At 45.1% G+C, this 25,575-nt stretch overlaps 1 long non-coding RNA gene across 1 annotated transcript in view; it reads right to left on the reverse strand.

Annotated features, from left to right (window-relative positions):
* The window catches only part of LOC142793922 (uncharacterized), a 39,878-nt gene extending 21,617 nt beyond the window's left edge, over window positions 1-18,261 (reverse strand). The window contains exon 1 of the long non-coding RNA XR_012891929.1: window positions 18,167-18,261. This is a non-coding gene — a long non-coding RNA (uncharacterized LOC142793922). The remainder of the gene's footprint in view (window positions 1-18,166) is intronic.
* Window positions 18,262-25,575: the final 7,314 nt, after the last annotated feature.

A 25,575-nucleotide genomic window follows, 5' to 3' on the forward strand; every position in this document is an offset into this window, starting at 1 on the left:
ATCAACCCCAGTGCTTTGAAAAACTCTGCGCCATCATTCTGAACTATAGAGTGAAGCCTTTTACAGAACATTATCAAGTGTTCGGCAGTTTCTTGTTCCTCTCCACACGCACTGCATACCGTGTCTACCCCTTCGTATTTGGCCCGATATGTCTTGGTTCGCAATACTCCCGTCCTGGCCTCAAACAGTAGAGAACTACCTCGAGTTTTATCATAGATCCTTTCCTTGGCAATTTCCTGCTTAAAAGTTCGATAGGTGCCTAGTGCGGACTTTTTAATCATGCCGATTCTCCACATGTCAGTCTCTGTTTCCTTCACTTTCTTCTTAACCGAAAGTTTTTTTTAGTTTGGCCACCTGCTATTTTCTAAGTATTTACCAGTCAATTTCCTGGTTCGATTCCTCCATTTTGTATCGACATTCTTCATGTACAAGTAGCTGAAAGCCTTCCTAGCCCAACGCTCCTCCCCCATTTCTCTCAATTGCTTCTCAGATTTTATCTTGCTGCTAGTTTCCCTGCCCTCAAATGATGTCCTTCCCATATCACCTTGTACTCCCAGATTTGGTGTATTCCCGTGAGCTCCTAAAGCAAGCCGACGTATTTCACGTTGCTTAATTTCCAATCTCGCTTGAACTTCTGATCTCATGCACAAGACCGCATTGCCAAACGTCACACCAGGAACCATGACCCCTTTCCATATTCCTCTCACAACATCATACCTATTGTAATTCCACAGTGCCCTATTTTCATTACTGCTGCATCCTTGTTAGCTTTAGTCGTCACGTATATTTCGTGTTCCCTTAGGTACTCGGTTCAATTGCTTATCCACACGCCCAGATATTTGCATTTATTTGTTATCTCTAGCGTGACCTCCTGTATTCTAAGCTCACTAATTCGTTATTATTGAAAATCATGACTGCTGATTTTTCCTTACTGAATCTAAAGTCTAACCTATCTCCCTAATTACCGCATATGTCCATCAATCTCTGCAAATCTTCCTTGTTGTCAGCCATTAGCACTATATCATCTGCGTACATTAATGCTGGTAGTGCCTGATCAATGAGTTTTCCTTGTTTTACTAAAGAGAGGTTGAAGCCCAGTCCACTGCCCCCTAATTTGGCCTCTAATCCTTGTAGGTACATCATGAATAATAAGGGTGACAGGGCACAACCTGCCTAAGCCCCCGTTTTACCTCTGCAGGCTTGGATACCTGTTTTTCTCACTTTATAAGTACCTTGTAACCTTTATAGATATACTTTAACTACATCTAACTAAGTGACTACATGTTCCACGCCTAGTGTGTCCAGTATTCCCCACAATTCCTCTTGAACCACGCTATCGTACGCTTCCTTGATATCCAAAAATTCTATTTGCTATTTGCTATTTCGATGCACTGCGTCAGTGAGAACAGATTGTCTTCCAACCTCCTATGTTTCCGAAACCCATTCTGCAGTTCCCCCAGCACCCCCTCATCCTCTATCCATGCCTGCAGTCTTTCCTTTATAATCTGCATTGCCAGACTGTAGACCACTGATGTCACTGTTATAGGACGGTAGTTGTTTATGTCAGCTTTGCCCCCCTTTCCTTTATAGATCATGCTCATCCTGCTGAGTTTCCATCCATCGGGAATTTCACCATCGATTATTAGTTTGCTCACTGCCTCTCCCAAAGCCTGCTTAGACTTCGAACCTAATGTCTTTATCAGCCTAATTGGAATGCCATCTGGGCCTGTTGATGTACTACTAGGAACCCTTTTCTCAACCCTTTTCCACTCTCATTGTGAAAATGGAGCAATGCACCGCTTTATTCATTCTTGTGTATTGTGGTGCATAAAGCACTTCTTTGTTGAAACTTTTCTGTCACCCTTGTTCTTATATATTCAATAGCTTCGTCCCCTTCTAGCCTAGCACCTTGGGCTGTAGTTATAAACCTCTGCTCTAGGCTCGTCTCATTTCTTAGGGAGTTTAGATGGTTCCAAAATTTCGCCGCTGCCGTTCTATCTTTTTTATGTACTTCTGCCAGCCACTGAGCTCTCTTTCTTCTAATCTTTTCATTGATCAGAAGGGATGCATCCCTTCTACAGCTTAGAAAGTTTTCCCACTTTCTTTCAACATCATCTGTTGGTTCACCCCGCTGCTTAGCATATCTGTGTTCCCTAGAGGCTGCCTGAACACGCAAACACGTTTTGCAAACATGCAGCGCCACCTGTCAACGCAGTTTTGAGTAGTGCAAAGCCCGACTCTCTTGCACAGTTTACTGTGCAACCAGTTGCAACTACAGCAGAAGAAACAACGATCGAGCGAAGTATTAAATATATTTGCGCATTCAACACTCAGAAAAAGAGCTAGGAAATTCTCTCCGCTAGTCGGATGCGTCACCTAAGCGCCGTGAAGTGCTTGCTGGTTCACTCGCCTGAACGACGGCGAAAATAATAGCAGACGAAACAGCTCCACACTCTACGAAAAAAAGAGACCCAATTCTGCGCTGTTGTTGAGTTGTGAATTGCCACGGACGTAAATGACTTGAGTTTTGCTGATTTTTGCCGCTTTCGCAAAGCAAAATGGCGAGAGAGCTAAATACAGGCCGTTGCGAACGTGTTGGGTAAACAAATTACACAGTAAAAATTTTTGCACCCAAAAGGGTGTAAAAAGGGTGCTTTTACGAGAAAGCACCCTTTGCAACACCCTTTAACTTCCATAAATGGTCGATTGAAAAAAAAAGCACCCCTTTGTTTGGGTGCTTGCCTCAATAGCACCCTAAAATAGGCTCTAAGGGTGCTTTTGTGCCTGAGAAGGGTGTTGGTGCCGATTCATCAGATGGAATATGCAGCATAAGAAGAACACATAATTATATTATTTGGGATTTTACGTCTCCAAAACCTCGATATGATTATGAGGGTCGTCGTAGTGGAAGGCTGCAGAGATTTTCACAGTGCAAAGGCTTCTAATTTTTCGCCTCCGCCTTAATTCGACTGCCACGGCCGGCATCGAACCCGCGATCTTCGGATTGGCGGCCGAGCAGCGCAGCTACTGCACGAATATGTGGACGTTGCGTTAAATGACGGCCTAATTGACTTAGAATGTGTGAAGGTGCTCTCCGAATACAGCAGAATGTCAGCAGAAGCAAATCGCGTTTCATCTATAATGGCAATTATTGCAATCCATGTTACGAAAGCTTTCCTTAGCGTTGGTTATAAGCTGCATGTTTGCTATGGATTATATCCATACAAATAATGTTCGCCCGAGTATGGGTGGGTGTGTGTGCGTGTAAGCGCGATTGTGTGTACACCCGTGCATGTGTGCGTGCGCGCGTATGTGTGAGTCCGCGCTTGTGTTAAGCGTGCCTGTGCACATGTGTACGCCCATGCATGCGTGCGTTTACGGTCGCGTGTGTGTGTGGCCGTATGTGTGTATACGGTATGTCTGTGTGCCTGTGAATAAGTATGCGTGTGTATCAGCCCGTGCACTCTCGAATTTCGTGTGTGTGTGTGTGTGTGCGGGGGGGGGAGGCACTGCTTCTTATTGTTTAAGGTCCCACACCTGTTCAGACTGGGAGCCTATATGGGAGGTGGCTTAAGGAATGGCGGTGGTCAACGCACTGTACACGGACTATTCAGTACATGGAAAACAGCTGCACAATTTCGTACCTGATCGTTGCTTACGAACTTGCTGTGGTAGCTGATTAGCTACGCTGAGGTGCTTCTACGCTCGAAAACGTGGGTTATGAACAATTCCCACGGAAAGCTGTCAGTGCACTTATGCACAACCATCGTTTATATTAACAACGTTTAACAAGAACGCACCCTGCCTTTGCTACAGGTGCTTAGCTAGCTCATTGGGCAACCATATGAAATTATGTGCTGATCATGTGGTCAGCAAAAAGTTTGTTATAACAACCTCGGCACGTTTCGTGGTGCGTGCAAGCCTTCTAAACATCCCCGACTGTGGATTAATTTGTTCCAGCTTCGACTACGCATTCAGAGTTTGCGGCACCATACGCGGAAGTGCCAGACACAGACAATGCAAAAAGAAATTCCTCTGGAAAAAGGTGTAGCGATGCTCTCCCGCTAATGCCACCGAGGACGAAATAATTATTGTTTCTGGTCATTCCATGGTGCGCTTTGTTTTCCGCAAGTTTTGCTTCACTATTTTTCGCCCACTGCAATCGCATTCCGTCAAAATACTCAAAGAACCCGAGGCTGGTAAATAGCCTGCGTCGCTGTGCGACTGGCTGGCAGGAGAGTTGCCATTTACAAGGAGTCATTCCGGGGACGAACGGCCGTCCGCCGTATGCGCTATAGCGTTTGCCTTTCGGCGCCGTCCTGGCGGGTTTCAAGCTCCTCCCCCCCTTCCACCCCGCTCACCACGGCCAGCGTTGCTCCCACAACGGCGGCGTAGATAAGCGAATAGTTGCGTCACCGAACACCAGCGTCGACAGCTGCGGCGCCGCCAGTGCCTCCTCCTTCTCTATCTCAACGTCGCTCTCTCTGTCTCATCGTCTTTCAAATGCGTTGCGTTGGTCTGGGGTCTTGGCCGCTGTGTTTGTGCTAGCGAACAGGCGTATATTCAATGGTGGTCACGCATGACACCGTGTTCGAAGTGACGCTCGGATTAAGGAATATTCATGGAGTGGCGGACACGGACAACGTGGGCCTGTTAACGGTGAGTGTACTGTTTTCGTAGGTAGTAATCATACAGCGCTAGCTGGGCGCTTGCAGCAGCTCTGCCGAAGTAGGCTGCCAACCATTTACAACAGCATGCGTTCGCGGGCCTGTTGCAGATGCCCGATTAAACGTGTGACTTAACGAGTTTACACTGCTATGCGCGATGTTGTGTAAGTGCCTGCATCACTCATACAGTGAGTGATGTGATCACTTAACAAGGGCGGGATTAGTTGCTGATCGCACATTGTCTCTACACTGCACAAAGTGATTGATATTGTTTTAAGATGTGCTTTGGGCTACATCGTAATAACATTTCTATTAATACTCAAATGTGCAACATGCTTCTGTAGGTGTAAGCGTAAAAAAGAAAGAAAAGCAAAAATTATGTACAGAGGCGCACTGTACGAAATGGCTTTTTTTTTTGCTTAAAGACGGTATAGTTGGAGGTGCTGATATGCCGCGATGCTCCCAGCACGTGCGCCTCGGTCTTTCAAGCTATTTAGGACAAGTGCCATCAGCAACAGGGAAAGATCTAGCAGACTTCCAAAGGCGCGTTGTTGTGGCCATCGCCGTGCGTTGTTTTCCCTCGTTTCTGTTTGCTGTTTTTGTGCTTCGCTTTCATCTGCGATAATGTTCGGCGTTATAACAGAATCGAGAGAGTATACGTGACTGTTGGAGCTATGTGCGGTAGCTCTAGCATAAGCCATGGCTGCTGCAACTTAGTCGGCGTCTGCGCGCGTTGGTGTTGTTCGAGCGCTCTTACTTGCGTGATCGTGTTTAACTGAGTATTTAGGCACGGGTTACGTTTGTAAATCCCGTAGTTAATAATCGCTAATAGCGTGCCCCTGACTGCCATCAGAGGATGGGCTTGGTTGTCGAAATATGCCAGACGCTTTTTCTGAAAGCAAGCTTTGAATTTTTTTTAAAAAAGAAGTACTTTCATACGTGCAAGGCAGTGCGTATTGCAGGCCCGCAACTCTTTAAAAACTGGACGAGCTATCACATCTTTTATCAAATTACAATGAATTAAGATGATTGAATTATAGATGACGAATTTCTGTGCTAGATTAGGTGCACAAAACACATGTTCGCAGCCCTACGTCTAGAAAGCAGGCAAATAGGAAGCACAGCGTCAAATTTGGATTGGATTCCATTGACGGAGCGTCTTGTGGGAGTAGAAAGAATGAGAAAATTGTTCATTTTTGATGCCCTTATAGAGGCAGTCGGAATTGCACTGATTGGTGACTTGTAACAATTCCTCAGATTGTTAGAGGCGTGATTAAAGTCAGTAAATCTTTTACTTTTTTTTGCAGACCTCTTCGCTAGTGCCACGCCCAAGATCATTTGTTCTCATGTAAAAGAGAAAGCAGAGATGTCTTCACTGTTTGTACATGAAAAGGTAAGTTTCTTGTGCATTTTGATTAATGTTACATGTTCTGAACGTTGTACTTTAGGAATTGTTTTTCACACTGGCTCACTACTCTAGAAGGAATTTGACTCTTAGGTGAGTTCAGGCTTTCGTAAGTGCCATTTTTGAGCTGTAGTCTTAAACTTCATCTCATTTCGGGAATTTGCTGTATGCTCGAAAACTCTTATCTTTATCATACGAAATTATTGGAATGTATGGGTTGTATGCTTCGAGTTCAGTGTAATGTCAATTACACGCCATTTCGAAGGATACACACTACACATTCTTTATATATGGTGCTGCCAGAACAGCACGAACATCCTTTTATGAGAAGTCATATTTGCTCTTATTACAGGATGGGAGGGTGCCGCTGACGTCCTGCGTAGTCTACCCCCCAGCCCCAGCCTAGAGCAAGCCTACTTCCTGAACCTCCACATGGATAACCGAAAAATCTTCCGTGTCAGTAATGACGAAGAAGGAGGGACAGCACTGATGAGTTGATTTTTTTTATTTTCTACATTGTCTACAGCCGCAAGGCCTTTAACATCCACTGTGATTGAGCGGCTTTTTCTCGGCGTGAGTTTGGAGTTTATCAAAGAAGTTGTTCAGGCAGTACGACGCTGAAAATTTTAGTGTCACAATGCCTGAACAACTTTTTCTATTGTGGTCATGGTAGATGAACAAACATTGTTATTTGTGTAAGTTATTTTGCTTAAATATAGCTGGACCATTCCATGCCAAACGTCCCAGCCACTTTGGCGACCATCTGAATTGTATTTGAAAAAAAAAGTGCTGACTTACTGCATTGAAAACAGTGAACTGCTAGAATATTTCAGCGAAAAAAAAATTTTGTTCATGTGGCTGGCTTATAACTTCCTGGCATAATGCCGTATGTGTGCTGTTTGTGGAAAATTTCGTTTTAAAACTACCGCTTATTTTTTCTAAAGCAAATTCGGTCTATCTGTTAAGCAAATGTGCTTCTGTAAGGTATTTGAAGCTGAATAATAATAGTGCAATTTTTTTGCCACATTCGCTTCCAAGAATAAAGCCAAAATGTGTTATGTTTGCATTTTTTATTGCAATATTGCACTTTGTATGAATATCTGAGCAGTGAATACTTACTCGACAGAAGGTATATTATGAGGAAAAAATATCTTAAGACTTCTCAAGCTGCTGAAATATACGAGAAAATATCACGAATTTCACAAAATTGTGATTTTGGTCCGTATCGAGATGCAATTTGCTCCATGTTGTGATACAATGAATACTCATTATACCTAAATTGTAAGAAAATGAAATTTTTCCTGTAATAAAAATCGTATCGCAAAAAGGACAGGAAAGAGCGCTGTCAACTGAATTTTATTGAAGGTGCTACGAGCGTTTTTATACTGAGCACAAGAGCAGGGCTCATCTGCAATAACACATGTGTGACCATGACAAAATAATTTTAACCGAGAAAAGAATAATCTTTTTCGGAAAAGATAAGTGAAGGTGTACTGATGCATTGATCCTTGGCCTTCCTAATAAAGAGTTCTAAAATCTCTCATTTTTCTGCTTGCTTTTTTTCAAAAACCGTGTTTTATGAAACCTAGGACTACACTTACATTCTTTACGGTGCCCGGCCATGAGACTACTATAGCCCTTCTTAACATTTAAAGCATGCTGTCTTGCTTGATCATTGAAGCATTGCCCAGTTTGTCCTATGTTTACTTTTCCACGTGTTAGCGGTATCTCATACACATTAGATTGGCATTCAGTAAACCTATTCTAGCGACGAATGGTGCAAGATTGACTATTCCTGTTGCTGTAAGTACATGCACTTTTGAAAGCTTGCAAGGGGTAGAAAACAACAATGTCATATCTGCTGGCTCTTTTCCTGAAATTGTGAGACACCTTATGTACATAGTACCGTGTGACATGCAAAGGTGATTGGTCATTCTCTTTTTCTTTTGGTCCTGTTTCCTTTAACTTTAGTTTCTGCAGGAGGGTTTCGCAAACAAGTGTGATGATGCTGTTGGGGTATTGGCTGGTGCTATCAGCCCAGGAGTGCTAAGAATGTTCTGCCTTTTTATAGTGGGCATTCAAAATTAGTAGAAAGAGGAATTGATACCACATGTACTCAGGCAACCCTTCAGAAGTCATGTTAGCACAAGGGTGAGGTCAGGTTTAAAAACCAGATTAAAAGACTAAAAGATGCTGGGTATCCCAACAGAATCATCACACCCGTTTGCGAAACCCTCCTGCAGAAAGTAAAGTTAAAGAAGACAGGACCAACAAAAAACAATGACCAAAACCTTTGCATGTTATACCACCTCATGTGTCTCACAATTAAAAAAATAGCCAGCAGATATGATATTAGCGTGTTGTTTTCCACCCCTTGCAAGCTTTCAAAAGTGTGTGTACTAAACAGCAACAGGAATAGTCAGTCTTGCCCCATTCGCCACGAGAATAGGTTTACTTAATGCCAATTTAACGTTTGTAGAAGGATTTTTTATCAGGTAAACCAATGATCAGTGCATCACTACACGTTCACTTATCCTTTCCGAGAGGGAGTATTCTTTTCACAGTTAAGATTATTTTGTAGTGCTCACACGTGTCGTCGCGCATGAATAAGGTTCTTGCACTCCGTATAAAAGCGCTCGTAGCACATTCATTAAATTCAGTTGACAGTCGGTGCTCTTTCCTGTCCTTTCTGTCTCTTCCTAAATTTGTCGCGCTGTGAATAGCACACAACCACGATGAACCAACTCTCCCAAATTAAGCTCTTGTTACGTAACACGTAGACCGAGTTTCGTATGGAAAGAAGGAGCGGTGCTTTTAAAATAAAATTTTTCACATACAACACCTAGACGGCATTCCAGGAAGTTCAGAGGGCAGCCACGTGACCAAATATTTTTCCTCTCCTAAATGTTCCAGAAGTTCACTATTTTCAATGCAGCACGAGTTTTTCGAATACATTTGAGATGGTTGTCAAAATGGCTGGGACATTTTGGCGTAAAGTGACCCAGCTGTGTCGTTAGCCATAATTATGCATTACCTCTTTTGTTTTTTGTGTGTTTTGACTCAGTTTTGTGTTCGTTTTTAGCTTATTGTGTTTCTGATCATTGTATTGGTTTCTTAAGTATTCACTAAAGATATATGTGCGAAAACCCGTATATGTTTGCATGTACATCATTTCTCATAACCAATTGTTATACATCCAGGAATACAAAGCTTAATCCACTGTGATTGTATACATTTGAAAACACTATCCATATATATTTTTGTGTGCATCACTTCTTGGGAACGATTGTGTACATGAAGGCGTATATAGTGAAATCATGGTGATTGTATGTATTTGAAAGAATCATAAGTATATATTTGCCTGTATTTCATTCCTATTAACCGATTGTGTACATGAAGGAGTATTAAACTGGAAACCACTGGGATTGTAGATACTTGAAAGAATTATAGGGATATATTAGCGTATATTTCATTTGTGGTCTCTATGTACTTGAAGCAGTATACTAAACTGAAACCAGTGTAATTGTATGTTGCAAAGAATTGTCAATGAAGTGAAACTGAATAAATATAATAAACATTTGAGGTGTTGCATGTGTAGTGTACGTATACGTGAACGTATATCTGGTCTTAAGTATTCGCTAAAGATATATGTGCGAAAACCCGTATATGTTTGCATGTACATCATTTCTCATAACCAATTGTTATAGTTGTGTGGCAGAAGAAAAGTTTATGTTTTATTTGCCTATTAAATAAACGCAATATGCAAGGGCAGCAAGGCTTCATTTTTTGTAACGCGCATTATGCATATACTTTGAAGTATATATAGATCCAGCAGAAGTTCATACACGATAGTACGCGTTTATATTTTTGCCCAGACGCAATGAATGGAGCTCGACAGGTGGTGCACCATTGATAATCAGGACCACTTTCTTCAAGTAGTGTGTAATCAGTGCATGCTGATATCTATTAGTGCAGTCTAAAAGAATACTGGCACCCCTGCCATGGCGGGCACTCAACACCCTTGTGCACCCTTCTCGCACCCTCCTCAGAGGGTGCTAAAAAAGTGATGGACATCGAAGGCACCCTTCCTTAAGGGTGTTTTTGTAACACCCTACAGTTTTTTTACATGTACACCCTATTCTAAGGGTGCATGAAAAAGCACCCTTTTTGGAAGGTGCTGAATTAACACCCTTAGGGTGTCGTCCACGGGACAAGCTCATTTACACCCTTCTGGGTGTAAAAATTTTTATTGTGTACTTGCGTTCTTTAGAGCCGTTTGCATAAGCAAATGTGATAATGTAGGTCTACGGCTGTTGTTTCGAGTAGCTTTGACGGAGAACCGTGGTAACTTTAATTATGAAGCGTAAGGTACCCTCTGATCGCGGTGTGTGATGTACAACAGTAGACAGGTGACGCCCGGCGGTTCGGGCATGGCACACGTCGCGACCACCAATAGTCTGAAGTTGTCGCCACCACACAGCATTACGCACGTATGGCTTTGAAGGCTCTAAACACCGGCTTTTACTAGAAAATGCGAACACGTGCGTCATATAGGTAAATCTCAAAACGATCGCAGCCACAATCAGTTTTTTTGTTTTGCCGTTGGTCTCCACGATTACCGGAGCTATCTCGGAGGCATTGGTTTTGCCTTTCTTTGAACACTGAGAAAGTGGACACACATGTATCCCCGTTTGCAGTATATACAAACGGAATACAATCATCTACAGAGCATTGGAGCATGCGTAATAAAACAGATCGATGCATAGGAAGCGAGAAATCAATAGAGATTGCAACTGAAAAGCAAAAATCACTAGGGCCATTCGTGCCAAATGAAGCGAGCTTCGCACCACTGATCGCATAGATGGTTCGTGTATGCACTTTCTTGCTTTCGCATTATGTGTATGCCCAAGTTTAATGCATTTAGGCTTTAAGAACGCACGTCAGGTGCTTGCTTCGAACTTGATGTCATGCGATGCTCGCTTGCATTTAAATTGCCCGTTGCAGCGCGCCCAAATAAATGAAATATCTTTTCCATTGCGCCCGCATTTCGTTTTGAGGAGCTTCCTACTTTCATGAAGCGAGGTTGGATTGAAAGAAGAAGCTCACCAGCTCCTTGATTTTCAGGAAACCGTGCCTCAAGACCAACGAAAGAGGATGGCCCATGCATGGTAGCTTGCGGACGGCTCCCTGTGCACTACCCATTTATGGCCGGCGTGGCGACGGGGGCGCTGGTGGCGGAGTTTTTCGCAGCGCCGCCTGCGCAGAGTCTGACGTCCATGGCCATCCGTAGCTTGGTTATTATTGGTAATGAAGCTGAAACAATGTCATCGCTCCTGGCGCTCGCACTGCGGCCTATTTTGAGTCGACGGCTGGAGTCTTTGCAATGCTGATACCGTGGATTCCCACGAACAAAGGTGGATTTGCGTGATCGGGCCTCAAACGTAAAGCCTATCCCGTGGCTTCTCGAAAAATGGCGATGATGAAAATCTCTGCAATTCGGTGGCTGCCGTTCAGCGGGAGATTCGCTAAGAGAGGTGGCGGAGAGCCAGTCCCACACAGAAGTGGCTCCTGTGCTTCTCAGAAGTGACGTCACTTTAAAAATTATTATCTAAAGCTATTTAACTGTATCATTTAATAATGTATTATTCGTTAAACCTACAAAAATTTTACTAAGCGGGTGTTTCGTAAGTCAATCAACCTATACTTGTTAATTAAACACATATTACAAGTATTTTAAATACAGGGGACGCCATGGGCGCTGCGGCTGCGAAGGTAAACAGTGCGAGACAGTAGCTGCCTGTAATATGTGTTGGTGTTGAAAACTCCAACAAAATCGTGGCCATGGCCTAGGCCGGCCCCAAGGAGGAGCGGAGACACTGTGTCGTCGCTGCTTGATGTGATTGCTGGATGCCTAGTTGAACCTGGAGGTTGGAGCTAGCGTGGCCGTACACCGCGCCGCATCTTAATCTGAGTGTATGCGCCTTGAAGTTTCTCAGTATGCAGTGCGGAGTATTATTGTTGGACGTACTGCATTTTAAATTAGCGAACTTTGGTGACTTTCAGCGTATCTATCTATCTATCTATCTATCTATCTATCTATCTATCTATCTATCTATCTATCTATCTATCTATCTATCTATCTATCTATCTATCTATCTATCTATCTATCTATCTATCTATCTATCTATCTATCTATCTATCTATCTATCTATCTATCTATCTATCTATCTATCTATCTATCTATCTATCTATCTATCTATCTATCTATCTATCTATCTATCAGCTTGCGTTTGGGTGCTCTCGTGGTCACCCCCTTAACTTGGCGTGAAACAAATTAGCGTGGGAGGGTAAGACGGTTCGACGAATATGACGCGCTGGTCAAGACATGAATAATGTCACAATCCTGTCGCATACGTCGTCAAACACTTCTCGACAGATAGTGGCACATACCCGCGGGTGGGTATGTGCCGCTGGTATGCCGGTATGGGCCACAGGTGATTGACACTTAGTATCTACCAAGGTAGGACGAGAACACGCATGGGCAAGTTTAACGTGTGAGCGTTAAGCAATACGCGACATCAGTAGCGTCGACTCAACGAAGGCATAGAATAAATGTCGGTGTTAAGAAAACCTGGCAAAGGTAGCGTTGACCCCCGACGATTGAAATTTATAAATTTCAGGGTTTCAGCAGGAATCAAACCCAAGCATTCTGCGTGTTATTCAAGATTCTACCACAGAGCTACGCCAGTTCTTGGAACTACTTTTCAAATAGACGCTAATCTTCGTGAAACGTTAATAGTGGTGGCAGTGGGCCAACCCAAAAGAGTACATATTTACTCCTTTATTACAGCCGTCACGTCGTGTTTACGTCAATTGTGGTTAGGTGCCATGCGCTGAAGTTCATTTTTATATCACTGGTCAGGGCCAGCATCCTCGCGGAGCATCAGCGCTTCACATCAGCTTTTGGTGTTGTTAATACGCGTGTTCCAGTTGGCATCGTTGCACTAGGACAAGCAACTGGTTATATAAATATCTGCAACTCTTCAACATACGTCTGTTCGTGCAACGTTTGTTCATATATTTAGCGTCACTTAATGACGCATGACTCAATAAAAAAGAATTGAAACACGGCCCCCTTCCCTCCGCATGCTTCGCATAACCTCGATTTTCAGGTACGTGGAATCTGCCGGATTTTTCTAGATTTCAACGCCAATCTTGGTGTTGTCAAAGGTGAAATTGTCTTTGTTGCCGAGCTTTGCAGGTCACGATGGGCAACGTCAACGATGACATAAATGCTTTCGCACAGTTCACGTGTGACTCACAGGGCGCACACGCATGAAACCCCAGTGTGTCTGCGAAGTGTTCTTACGAAAAATGGACACAACTTTATTGCAGTGCTCTTACGAAGCCTGTGATCTTCGAAGGACAAAGCTACAGCATTGCCGGCTTTTCGTTAAGCGCGAACACGTATGGCCCCGCCGCGGTGGTATAGTGGCTAAGGTACTGGACTGCTGACCCGCAAGTCACGGGATCAAATCCCGGCTGCGGCGGCTGCATTTCCGCCTCCATCGGAAATGTTGCAGGCCCGTGTGCTTAGATTTGGGCGCACGTTAAAGAACCCCAGGTGGTCATAATTTCCGGAGCCCTCCACTACGGCATCTCTCATAATCATATTGTGGTTTTGGGACGTTAAACCCGACATATCAATCAGCGAACACGTATGGCCGTTCTCATTCGCTGCTACGTAAATGATACCGTGCTGTCACAGGCCGCGCGTGTTATTCAGCAAGGCAGGCAAGCTGTTTTGTACTTGTATGGGCTAACACCGTTGGCACTTCCCGTTTGGCATCGTTTATGAAGTGCTGATCGCCTAGACCATTGGGGTGGCACGTCAGTATTTTGAAGCGACCTGCCGCTTACCTCGTCAGGTGATACACTGAGCGACATAAAAAAGTTTCCTGAGACTACGTTGCAGTGCGCCTTTCTTTCATCAAAACTTTGATCAACCGTGGAAATCAACATTCCGGACACGTTTGCCAGAGAAACCAATGCAGCCAGCTGCATTTGAGTTTTTCGTGTCCTTTTGCATTTCGCTGATTAAGAGCACTAATTCGCAAAACACTTTATCATAATAAATTTAGCCAACTTTACGAGAGTCATCAAACATCCAATAATAAAGGGCCTGTGGCAAGTCAGGCTGACGGGAGACTGATGAGGAGGCGCAAATGTTAAAGCATTACATGTGCAAACAAAACAAAACGTAACAAAGAGTGCAACAAGGCTCAAACCACCGACCGCACCAGTTCTTTTTGTGCCGCTCTAACCAACCACGCCACAGCTGCCACAGGTGTTAGAAGATTAACAAGCTGGTTTTGTATTGTCACGCTGGACCTAACTAACATTTTTGAAATTTTACATTTCAACGTATCCTTCATGGCTTCTATCATTACGTCTAGACGCACCGCTAAACACTCCGACTATTAAAATAAAGCGCTTGACAGGAAAAGCGCATGACGTCACTTCCGTGCAGCGCAGCAGCCGTTTCTGTCTGGGGGTGGCTCGTGCGCCGCGGGGCACAGCAGTCTCTGCTTTTCCAGAATCCCTTGCGCGCCCACGGGTGGCACTGCGCTGCTTGAAAAAAACATCTAATACGTTACGTGGCCTTATTCGCAATGCCCACGGCCTATAGGTGGCATGCCGTGCAATGCAAAATGGCTGCGGAAGGGCGACCAACCCATGATCTCGCATAAGAAAAGGTAGGGCGCACAGACGCACTCCCCATGCTGCTTTCACCAGATTAAATCTTGATCGTCAGATGAATGTATATCAAACCGAAGTGCTTTCCCAACCAATAAGAATGGTTGAATATTCACCGCAGTGCAAAGGGTGTCAGCTGATCGGCCGTGTTTCAACGAGGCTTTGCATAATCCTTTGCGTGCTACAGAAAACTGCACGAACTAGAACTCACGTATAAACTGAACGGCACTGTGAGATAATTTGTGCTGAGCCTAGCTGGCGGATTGGCCGCAGTAGTAGGCCACTAGCGAGTAGCGCGCTGTCGCGGCTGCACAGGGCCGAATGTTCAACATAGCGTTGGTTTGCAAACATATTAAGCCGTCGTCATTACATGCGCTGTAAGCATCATGCTGCTGATTCTTCCACGGAACACAAGCATTTAACTTTCCATTAAGTAGTGCTTGTGCCACAGCCGTGATCAGTCTCCAACACTGCGCAATTCGCTGCACTCCGATGATGCAGGTTCCATCAGCGCGATCGAAACAAGGATATCGAAACGAATAGACGCGTACGCTTTTCGCAACGTCAAAATTGTGAAAACTTGTCGAAAAACAACGTCGTTCGGACGGAGCCAGTGAAGTGCAGGAGAAGTTTGCGTGGACTGTAGTTGTAACTCCATATTTAATTACTCTAACCATTTCGCTTCACTGGTCGAGCGCGTTGGCATCATGCAGCGCTTTGTATGACGGGACGTGAAGTGCAACTCTCTGCTTGTGAGCTAGCAGCTGATCGTTCATCGCCGCTGTCTTTCTCAGCGGGTTGACAACCATCTACGTCCAGTGAAAAATCATCGACGTCAAGGTGGTTTCTTCGAACATCACTGCTGAAAGTAATCTGAGGAATTCTCTCCGCCAAACGACTTCGGTAGCACCAACAACGCGTCATTCATCACGCACAACACCCACATGGCGTCACTCTCCACGTTTAACTTAGGGTGCGGAGATTATTTCGCTCCGATACCAGGCAAGAAAGGAATCGCTTGCAGTTTGCTGCCATGTATCAACGAATGTAAAAAAACAAGCGGTACAGTGTAGGCCAAGGTTTAGACACGCAAATCGCGAGCCTGCGCTACTTTCCGTGTAAAATGATTGCTATGGGATTCATTCATGCACTAAAAAAGCACTGCGAATGCTCTACGCACGTAAAACAAAGCGAGCTTTAACTGGAATGGTCAGACGATAACATTTAACTATTCGAAGTGGCTGCAGGAAATCTCGTGAAGTTATTATGTGCACTCTGTAGGCTATAATCAAAAACGTGAGTTGCTACGTATTTTCACGAAAACGTCGCGTCTCACAAAAACGAATCAGATTTATCGGGTCACAGACAGTCCGATATATTCACTGATTCACGAAACAAACAAAGGGGCTTGTGTTCGTTTCTTGGTAACGCGTCAACGCTGCGGCCAGCACTGCCCAACAAGGGATCATTGGGAGCGTCTACCTACTGATCATCTTTGAGAGGACGCTCCTGTATTCCGCTAGTCGGCGTGACAGTCTATGAACATTGCGAGTTGTAGCATATCCGACGTACCCAGTTATCCGGCCTTGGCACGTTTATTGTTTATACGTCTACGAGTCCGAACGATATGTCCCGTGCTAACACAGCTAGGGGAAGCACATCGTCCCCGTCGTAGTGCGTGGTCGACGCGGCATTGCTGTGACTATATTCAGTTTCCCCATCGTCCCTACTAATGAGACGCGATATGTTAATTACCCAGCTTCACACACAGCAAGAAAAAGCACCCGACTTCTGAAACGTGCGTTTTTTGTTCATTCCGTAATTAAAACGGCCAACGTTACTCACGCACTCGCGAAATGCACCATGGACAACACCAAATCCCCACGAAAAAGCCACAACTACAGAGGCATATTTTTCCGCCAAATCTGGTGGTAGTCTGGCAACAACCACACTACAGTCTGGCAACTGGGGTATTAAAACGCCAAACAGAACGTTGCCCTGGTAACACTGTAACGTAAATCAGTACACGTAAAAGCTAAAAGCCTCTATTGTCCCCCGATTCACTAACGCAAGACCATCCACAGGGAACCAAACGTACTGTACATTGGTGCCATGGCGACAGATTCACAATCCAACGATTGATTGGACCTCTGAAAAACGTAATCTTGTATTCGCGTGCACGTACACTATTCCAGACTCCGGCAGCTCGCTTCACAAGTACGCTGGATGACAGTGACCGCACGACCGAGCGGTGCGAGCGGACGATCGAGAGGGTGACGGGCAAGTTGCTATTTTTTGTATTTTTGTGTTCCACATCATTACAACCTGCCATACTGCTTTGTGAAGTCACCAGGATTAGTACTGTAGCCTGACGTCAAGTTAGTGTCGATCTCGGTAGGTGCGCCGCGAGAAACGGGACTTCAATATCAAAATAAAATATCTTATCAGGATTGGCTGAGCATCATACTTGCTCAGAGTAGTCTTGATATATATAAGAGAATTGTGTGGCAGAGTAAACTCGTTTCCAAAAAAGACATTGAACACCAATGTCTGTTCTCGCCATTCTTGAGCAGATACAAATTTTCAAATAGTTGTGAGAAATACCCACTTACCCTGGCCCCTAGTATACGCTTGTTACATGTGTCTGTAGACAAGAAAAGGACGTCATACGCGACGAGATTTTCATAATATTCATGTCATCGCCAGACAGACATAATCATGAAACCCTCTTACCCTCCCATACTTATTTTGGTCTATTCCTAGTTAAGAAGGTAATCACGGGTGCACCCAGACCTAGGCAGCAACATAAACAGATAGGAAGGTAGAAACGCAAGAAGTGTCTGCAATGACAAAGAAAAATGCCTCACATTCAAAACACTCAACGAAGAAGCGCCGCGCGCTTGGCAGAAATGTATATTCAGCCTTCTGCAGCTGATAAAAACGAGCAAATGCTCAGGAAAACTAAATTTCATTTTCATCCAATAAGAATTTGTTTAGGTTAGGCTTACTTTATAATACCACATGTTTTAAACCTTACTAAAATATTCGAGTACATAAGCGTGTTTACTTTTATGGAGTTTTTGTAACGCATGGTCTCTGGTGATTATTTTTCTCCGCGCTATTACAGAGTGAAGAGTACACGGATATGGCAGTAAAGAAAAATAGTTTGGGAATACACATTGCCTTTTTCTGTTCCCGTGCCCCAAAAGTGGATGAAAGTGGCTGTCCGTAGTCAACGTGCAAACACTTCTGTGACATTTTAAAAAAGTGACATTGTGGTCAACCCACAGCCCATAAAGATTTGTGGCCGCCGCACAGTTGCCTGTAGTATACTTACGAACACATGACCTCGGCAATCTCTCGTGCTGCTGTTGGTCACTCTGTACCGATCTTCCACAGCTGTAGCGTTTGCTTTCACTTCTTCCGCTCTGTAAATGAAAGTATAGGTATATAACATGACGTCTCGTAGAAACATTTGGGCAGATAACTCTGGATCAAACAAACGCGGCGCCACTCATGTGATAATGACGAGAATATGCCGGCAGACTATGGCATGTTTTATAATCATAGCCTGGTTTTGTGGTGTGAAACACCGAATACAGTTCGGGCCATTAAGTTTCATGAAAAAAAAAACAACCTTTGTGCTAGGTCTGGGCAAATATACTTTTAAACCGCATCGCAATAAAATTTAGGATACTCGGGCAAGAAGTATTTGAGATACAGATACAAAATACCACCAAATAAGTGACGTTCCATATGAGAGTTCCCAATTCAATCTTAGGATACTTTGATAAATTCGCTAATTTGTTAATGTTGCCACACTTCGAGCATCCTAGTAGACAAGCGCAACAATTCGCATTCGTAAAAGCCTCCACACAAGTAGCAAAAAAGCCGCGCCATGGAACGCCGTCCTGCACGCCCCACGATGCTATGCCACGGGACCGCCACGAGACTCGACGTGAAGAAGAAAAGATAACGACGAAGTTGGAGACAGCGAGCAAGGAACGTTTGGCCCGACCATTTAGTTTTGAGTTTACGGGCACAGGTTCGCCCTAAATAAATAGTCTGTATGATACCAGATGCTATATTTATTGGTAACATTCTGGTGGATGTGCTGGGTATGATTTCAAGCCCACCATAGGCAAGGCAGAGAAGCCCGCACCCCAGAAGATTGGAGCCAGGAGAATGACCACCTGTGCACCAACGCACGAGTCACCGACTACGTGGTAAGCAGCCCGAGTTTGGCCCCCTAATTGATCCATCAAGACTTGTCGAGACCTCAAGCACAAGCGTCACTGCGATGGCCACCCAGTCGATGTCATTTCTATCTCACCTCATCGTGGTTTCACCACGTATACCAGAGGTCTTCCACGGTGACACCTTTGAAGATGCCGAGGACTGGCTCGAAGGCTTCGTGCGCGTTGCACGTTTGAATGGTTGAGAAGAAGCCCGGAAACTTCGTTACGTTTACGTCGCCCAGCAAGATTTAGCACGTACGTAGTTTGAGAACTACGAAGCGTCCTTGCTGTCGTGGGACGACTTCCGACGAGAGCTAATCGCAACCTATCCGAACACAGACCGCAAAGAGAAAGCAGAGGCTGCTCTTCAGGCGAGTAACCAACGGAATAACGAGGGTGTGGCCATGTACATAAAAGACATGTCGCGGCTTTTTCGCCGAGCCGACCGAAACGTGACCGAGGAGAAGTTGCGGCACCTAAAGGGCGCAGTAAAAGAAGAGATTGTTTGCATGCCTGGTGCGTAATTCATCGCGAACTGCGGCGGAGTTCCGGTCTGAGGCAACGACCATGGAAAGGACACTACAGCAACGTGCGCGACTGTACAACAGAGACTTCGGTGTCTTTTCGGTTACGGCGGAGTCAACAACCCCCCCCCCCCCCCCCACCAACGTTGATGTCCTCCGGGAAATGGTGAGGGCTATCATAAAGGAGGAGCTCTAGAAACTGCCACTACCTCAAAGTCCTACAGCGATGCCCTTCATCGCCGACGTTGTAAGTGAAGAAGTGCGGCAAACAATTCTTCAACCACAGCCTCAGGTTCGCCACCGCATGCAACCAGAACCTCAGCCAGAGCTGTCGTACGCGCAAGTCGTACGGCAAGACATCAGATGCCCGAACTTTGCACGAGCTCCCGTTATGTCACCAACGCTTCCTTGCAGTACGTCACCGCCGATGTCAGAAGCGAGACCCCGTAAAAGTTATGTATGGCGCACAGCAGACCAGCGGCCCCTCTGCTACCACTGTGGTGAGGCAGGTCATCTTTATCGAACATGCCACTACCGTTGGGTCGGGATGCGTGGCTTCCCAGTGAATGCACCCTGCCCTCGTAACGGTGAGCACCCTTCCGAAATCGAAGAATTTTTATCTTCGCGTTATGCCTCTCCAAACACTTTGCGACATGAATCGCGGTCGATTGCACCAATGCGCTATAGGTCACCGAGTCCACGCCCATCATCTAATTTACCGAAGCGTCGTTCACCAAACCCGTGAAGGAAAAACTAGAACCAGTGACCTGTGGAGGAAGGGCTGCTGATTTTCGGAAAACTGAAAACCCTCCATCGGTAATTGGATCAGACGACGACATTGACACAATAATGGATAAGACGAACAAGTGCAGCAATGGCGACGTGACATCCGACCTAAAAGTCAGAATCGACGACGTCAAGACCATAGCGTTAATAGACACTGCTGCAGACTACCCAGTAATGAGTATCATGCTCGCAAAGAAGCTGAAGCAAGTGCTCACTCATTGAACCGGATACGCACCGCCGGAGGGCACTTAGCCACGTAGGACTGTGCACAGCGAGAGTGGGAATAAAAGGTCATGTGTAAGTCAGCAGTTTTATTGTTCTCCAGGAATGTTCCCGTGAGGCAATTCTGGGCATGGACTTCCTGCAAGCAAACAGTGCCATCATCGACTTGCAGAAATCCCAAGTTTCTTTACAGAAAATGCAGTTGCCGTGTGTCATGCGGAGCAACCAATTGTTTCGTCTCTTCCTATTGTGGATGAAGGGTGACAGTGCCGCCACGTAGCAGCGTGACAGTTGCTGTGAAAAGCGAAGTTTTTCTTTAATATGCCGGATTAGCTGATGGGAATATAGAACAGCTGCTCGCATAGGGGATACGCGTGGCGTGAGGTCTAGTGAACTTGCGGAATGAACATACTGATGTGCTATTGACTAACTTTATCAACGAGGTACAGCATGTGGCGAAAGGAGCAGCCATAGCATTACTTCACGACTACGTACAAGTCTCAGATGTTTGCACCATAGAAAAACCAACAACAACTTACTCAGCAGTGGGCAGTGTCCTCCAGAAAATAGATATTGACCCAGAGCTTTCACCTCTGCAGAAAGACCAGATTGTGGAGTTGATCGAAGAATTCGGAGAGTGTTTTCCTTCTTCATCGTTAGACGTACTCCCATAACAAACATTGTAATCGAAGGACATGTTAGGCCAGTATGTCAGCATCCATACCGTGATCCATACTGAGTAGATCCGAAAGAAAGGGAGGCGATAAAGAAGCAATTACAGGAGATGCTCGACGGCGATGTCATACAGCCCTCGAAAAGCCCATGGGCATCGCCGCTAGTACTTGTGAAGAAAAAGGACAACACCCTGCGGTTCTGTGTTGACTACAGAAAACTCAACCTCTTCACAAAGCGGGACGTGTACCCACCCCCACGAGTCGACGATACGTAAAATAAACTGCGCAATGCTCACTTTTTTTCATTGTTGGACCTAAAGAGCGGGTACTGTCAAATAGAAGTGGACGAACGGGATCACGAGAAAACGGCGTTTGTGACGCCCAACGGACTCTACGAGTTCAAAGTACTCACGTTTGGTTTGTGTTCTGCTCCAGCTACCTTCCAAAGGATGATGAAAACTGTGCTCTCCGGCCTCAAATGGCAGTCATGCCTTGTCTATCTTGATGACATAGTAATTTTTTCCACTACGTTTAAGCAGCACGTACAGAGAATGAGAACAGTACTGAACGCTATTCGCACGGCTGCACTTGCGATCAAATCCGGAAAGTGCCACTTTGGATTCCGTGAGCTTCGGTTCCTCGGTCACAATGTCAGTTCTCATGGTGTCCGCCCAGACCCGGATAAGATCACTGCGGTTAAAAATTTGCCAAGGCCAAGAGACAAAAAGGCAATGCGACGTTTTCTGGGACTTCGTCCATACTTAAGGCGCTTCGTTGAAAACTTCTCCGAGATTGCGGAACCACTGACACGGCTTACGAAGGAAGGTGTACCATTCATCTGGCAGCAAGAGCAAGAAGACGCCTTCTATGAGTAACGACGGCGTTTGCAGTCACCACCCATTCTCGCTCATTTCGATGAAGATTCCAAAACATAAATTCATACGGATTTCAGCAACATTGGCCTCGGTGCTATTCTTGTTCAGTGGCAGAACGGGGAAGAAAGCGTTAATTCTTATGCAAGCCGCACTCTGTAGAAAGCTGAGTATAATCATTAAGCTACAGAAAAGGAATGTCTCGCAGTTATATGGGCCATCAGTAAGTTCCGTCCATATTTATACGGTAGACCATTCCGAGCCATCACTGACCATCATTCATTGTGTTGGCTTGCGAACCTCAAGGATCCTTCCCAGAAGACTTGCTAGATGGAGCCTGCGTCTACACGATTATGACATCACCGTAGTCTACAAGTATGGCTACAAGCACAATGACGCGGATTGTTTGTCACGAGCACCAGTCCAGACCTCATCTTCTGAGAATTAAGAAGATTCTGCATTTCTTGAAGCTGTGAATGTGTCGGAGATGGCTTATGATCAGCGAATGGACCCAGAATTACTTCTGCTCATTCAATACTTAGAGGGACAGCAAGTCGAAGTACCGCGAGTTTTCGTGTGTAGACTACATTCCTACGTCCTCCGCAACAACGTTCTCTACAAGAGAAACATCGAACACACCGGTGAAACGTTCCTGCTTGTGATACCATCGTCACTGCGAGCGGATATTTTAGAAGCGTGTCATGATGACCTATCGTCAGTTCCCTTGGACATTAGTAGGACTTTGTCAAGAATCCGCCTGAAATATTACTGGCCAAAATTGATGGATGCAGTACAGTACTATGTCAGATCATGCCGAAAATGCCAAAGACGCAAAGTACTACCCCTAAAGCCAGCAGGTCTTTTAGAGCCACCGAAAGTGCCATTTGAGCAGGCAGGAATAGATTTGCTACGACAATTTCCTATGTCATCGTTCGGGAATCGCTGGATAGTTGTAGCAACCGACTACATGACCCAGTATTCCGAGACGTCATCTCTCACAAAAGGAACGGCAAATGAAGTGGCTCAGTTTTTTGTGACCCAGATAGTGCTCTGACATGGCACACCTAAAGTACTTATAACTGACAAAGGAACTGCGTTTACTGCCAGGCTAGTACAGTCTGTCATGAAACTAACGCACATCGACCACAAAAGAACTACAGCGTACCATCCGCAAAGTAACGGTTTAACTGAAAGGCTGAACAGGACGCTTGCTGACGTGATCGCGATGTATGTGGACATCGGGCGTCAGACTTTGGACACCATATTACCATATGCTACATTTGCATACAATACCGCAGTACAAGAGACAACCCACTTCACGCCATTTCAACTTGTTTAAGGTCGGACAGTAATAACGACTTTAGATGCGGTGGTGCCTGTCAACAGCACGAATGAAGAGGACCCTCACATCAGCGAATATGTAGAAAGGGCAGAAGAGGCACGACAACTAGCACGGAACCGCATCATTCAACTGCAGGACGTCGACGCGTACCCTTACAATCTAAGACGAAGGGACGTTCAGTACTCCCCTGGAGACCAAGTGTGGGTCTGGACGCCTGTACGTGCACGTGGCTTATCAGAAAAGCTTATGCGGTGCTCTTTTGACCCTTACAGGATTCTTCGTCAGCTAGGCCCATTAAACTACGAAGTGATCCCTGAAGGTCAAGTATGCACAACACGACGCAGGAATCTTCCGGAAGTTGTACATGTAGTGCAAATGAAACCGTACTACGACAGGAACTGAACAAGCGAACCGACTCACGTTGTCTAACACAAGGACAAGTCCTATTGTTAAGAAACTGTCAGCCGGCTGTACGCACCGGCGCGATGCGTGCTAGGAGGGGGACCAATGCCACAGTTTGAGCATCGCAGTAGAGGAGTGCAACGTAAAAGCCGCCACACAAGTAGCAAAAAAGCCGCGCCATGGAACGCCGTCCTGCGCGCGTCACGATGCTACGCCACTGGACCGGCACGAGACTCGAGGTGAAAAAGAACAGATAATGACGAAGTTGGAGACAGCAAGCGAGGGACGTTTTGGCAGACCATTTAGTTTTGAGTTTGCGGGCGTAGGTTAGCCCTAAATAAATAGTTTGTATAGTACCAGGTGCTATCTTTATTGGTAACAATATAGACAACATACTGAAGCAGAGAGTTCCCATTTTATTAAAATGTAGTGAAATACCAGCTAGTATTACAGAAAGTTTTGTCTTTCTTGCTCATATCATTTTCCCCCTTGAACAACTTAATGGGATTGATTTGACTGCTTAGCTCATTTATACGCTGCTGCGTGAGTGGCTCTTCATTATCTCTTCGTGTTGGACGGTCGTCGCTGCTATACTTCACCACAGGCTAGTGGGTCGTCAAGGAATGACAAGCACCTCAATGAGAAACCTTTGCACAATGGCGCAAATGCTGCTGCGCAATCTTACCGTGTGCGATAAGTATAATTCCAGTTGTCGTGGGTTTATGTAGGAAAACCACTATATTGCCGCAACATCTTGCCCGCATTCAGATATCGTGCCAATCACTGTGCTCACAGAACGCGCATGCGTGCCGTGTTGTCGTTCCATGTGGAGACCACCGTGGCATTTGCATTTGGCTAAAGATACACAGCCATTAGCCGTACGGGGCATGCGCAATAAAACATTGCACACCCATTTCGCTCAGAAAGCACAGCACAACCACGGCACTTCGAGTCATACCAAGATACGAAATCCCCTAGTAATCTAGTGTCACCGACATCTAATTGACATGCTTGCGACAGTTTGCAGATGTAAGTAAGCTGATGGAGAACATATATGTTCGCAACACTTTTGAGATATCAATCAGGCGTCACCAGTCCTAATAATAAGGAAATTTTGTATCTTGGTATAACTAGATGTGCCGTGGGTGTGCTTTGGTTTTCAGACAAAAAAAAGGCTTGAAAGTTTTCTTTGCGCATGCACCCTATGGCTGGGAAGTTTATGTAATTTTTACTTCTGGTTTAAAGGCGTATTGTACAGTCAGCGCTCATTCTTGCCACTTCTTCCTGTAATCATTGTCTTGTTTTCGGCCCTGCCGACTACCACAGATTCACAGAACTGGGCCTGCTAACTAAACTTTCGATAATGTAATAGCTGGCCAATTTTCTAAGAGCTGAAAATAAAAACCAAAACAAATAAGGAATGATGAAACTGCGTAGTGCATTGAAAAAAGGTATGGCATGTACATACAGAAACGTAAAAACTTGTTTAAAGATTTCATGTTATGTAGTCTTCTGAGGGGCCGCATGTATCGTAGTAAACCACACACCCTGGATGAATTAAAGGAAACAATTTTTAGTGCGATAGCAATTATATGGACACTCTCCTCTGGATTTTTTGCCGGCGTTGGCGTCACCGTCACTTACCGTGTATATATGAAAACGCAAGAAGAAAAAAATAATCCAGAA

The sequence above is a fragment of the Rhipicephalus microplus genome, unplaced genomic scaffold, assembly GCF_043290135.1.
Source record: "Rhipicephalus microplus isolate Deutch F79 unplaced genomic scaffold, USDA_Rmic scaffold_346, whole genome shotgun sequence".
NCBI lineage: Eukaryota > Metazoa > Arthropoda > Arachnida > Ixodida > Ixodidae > Rhipicephalus > Rhipicephalus microplus.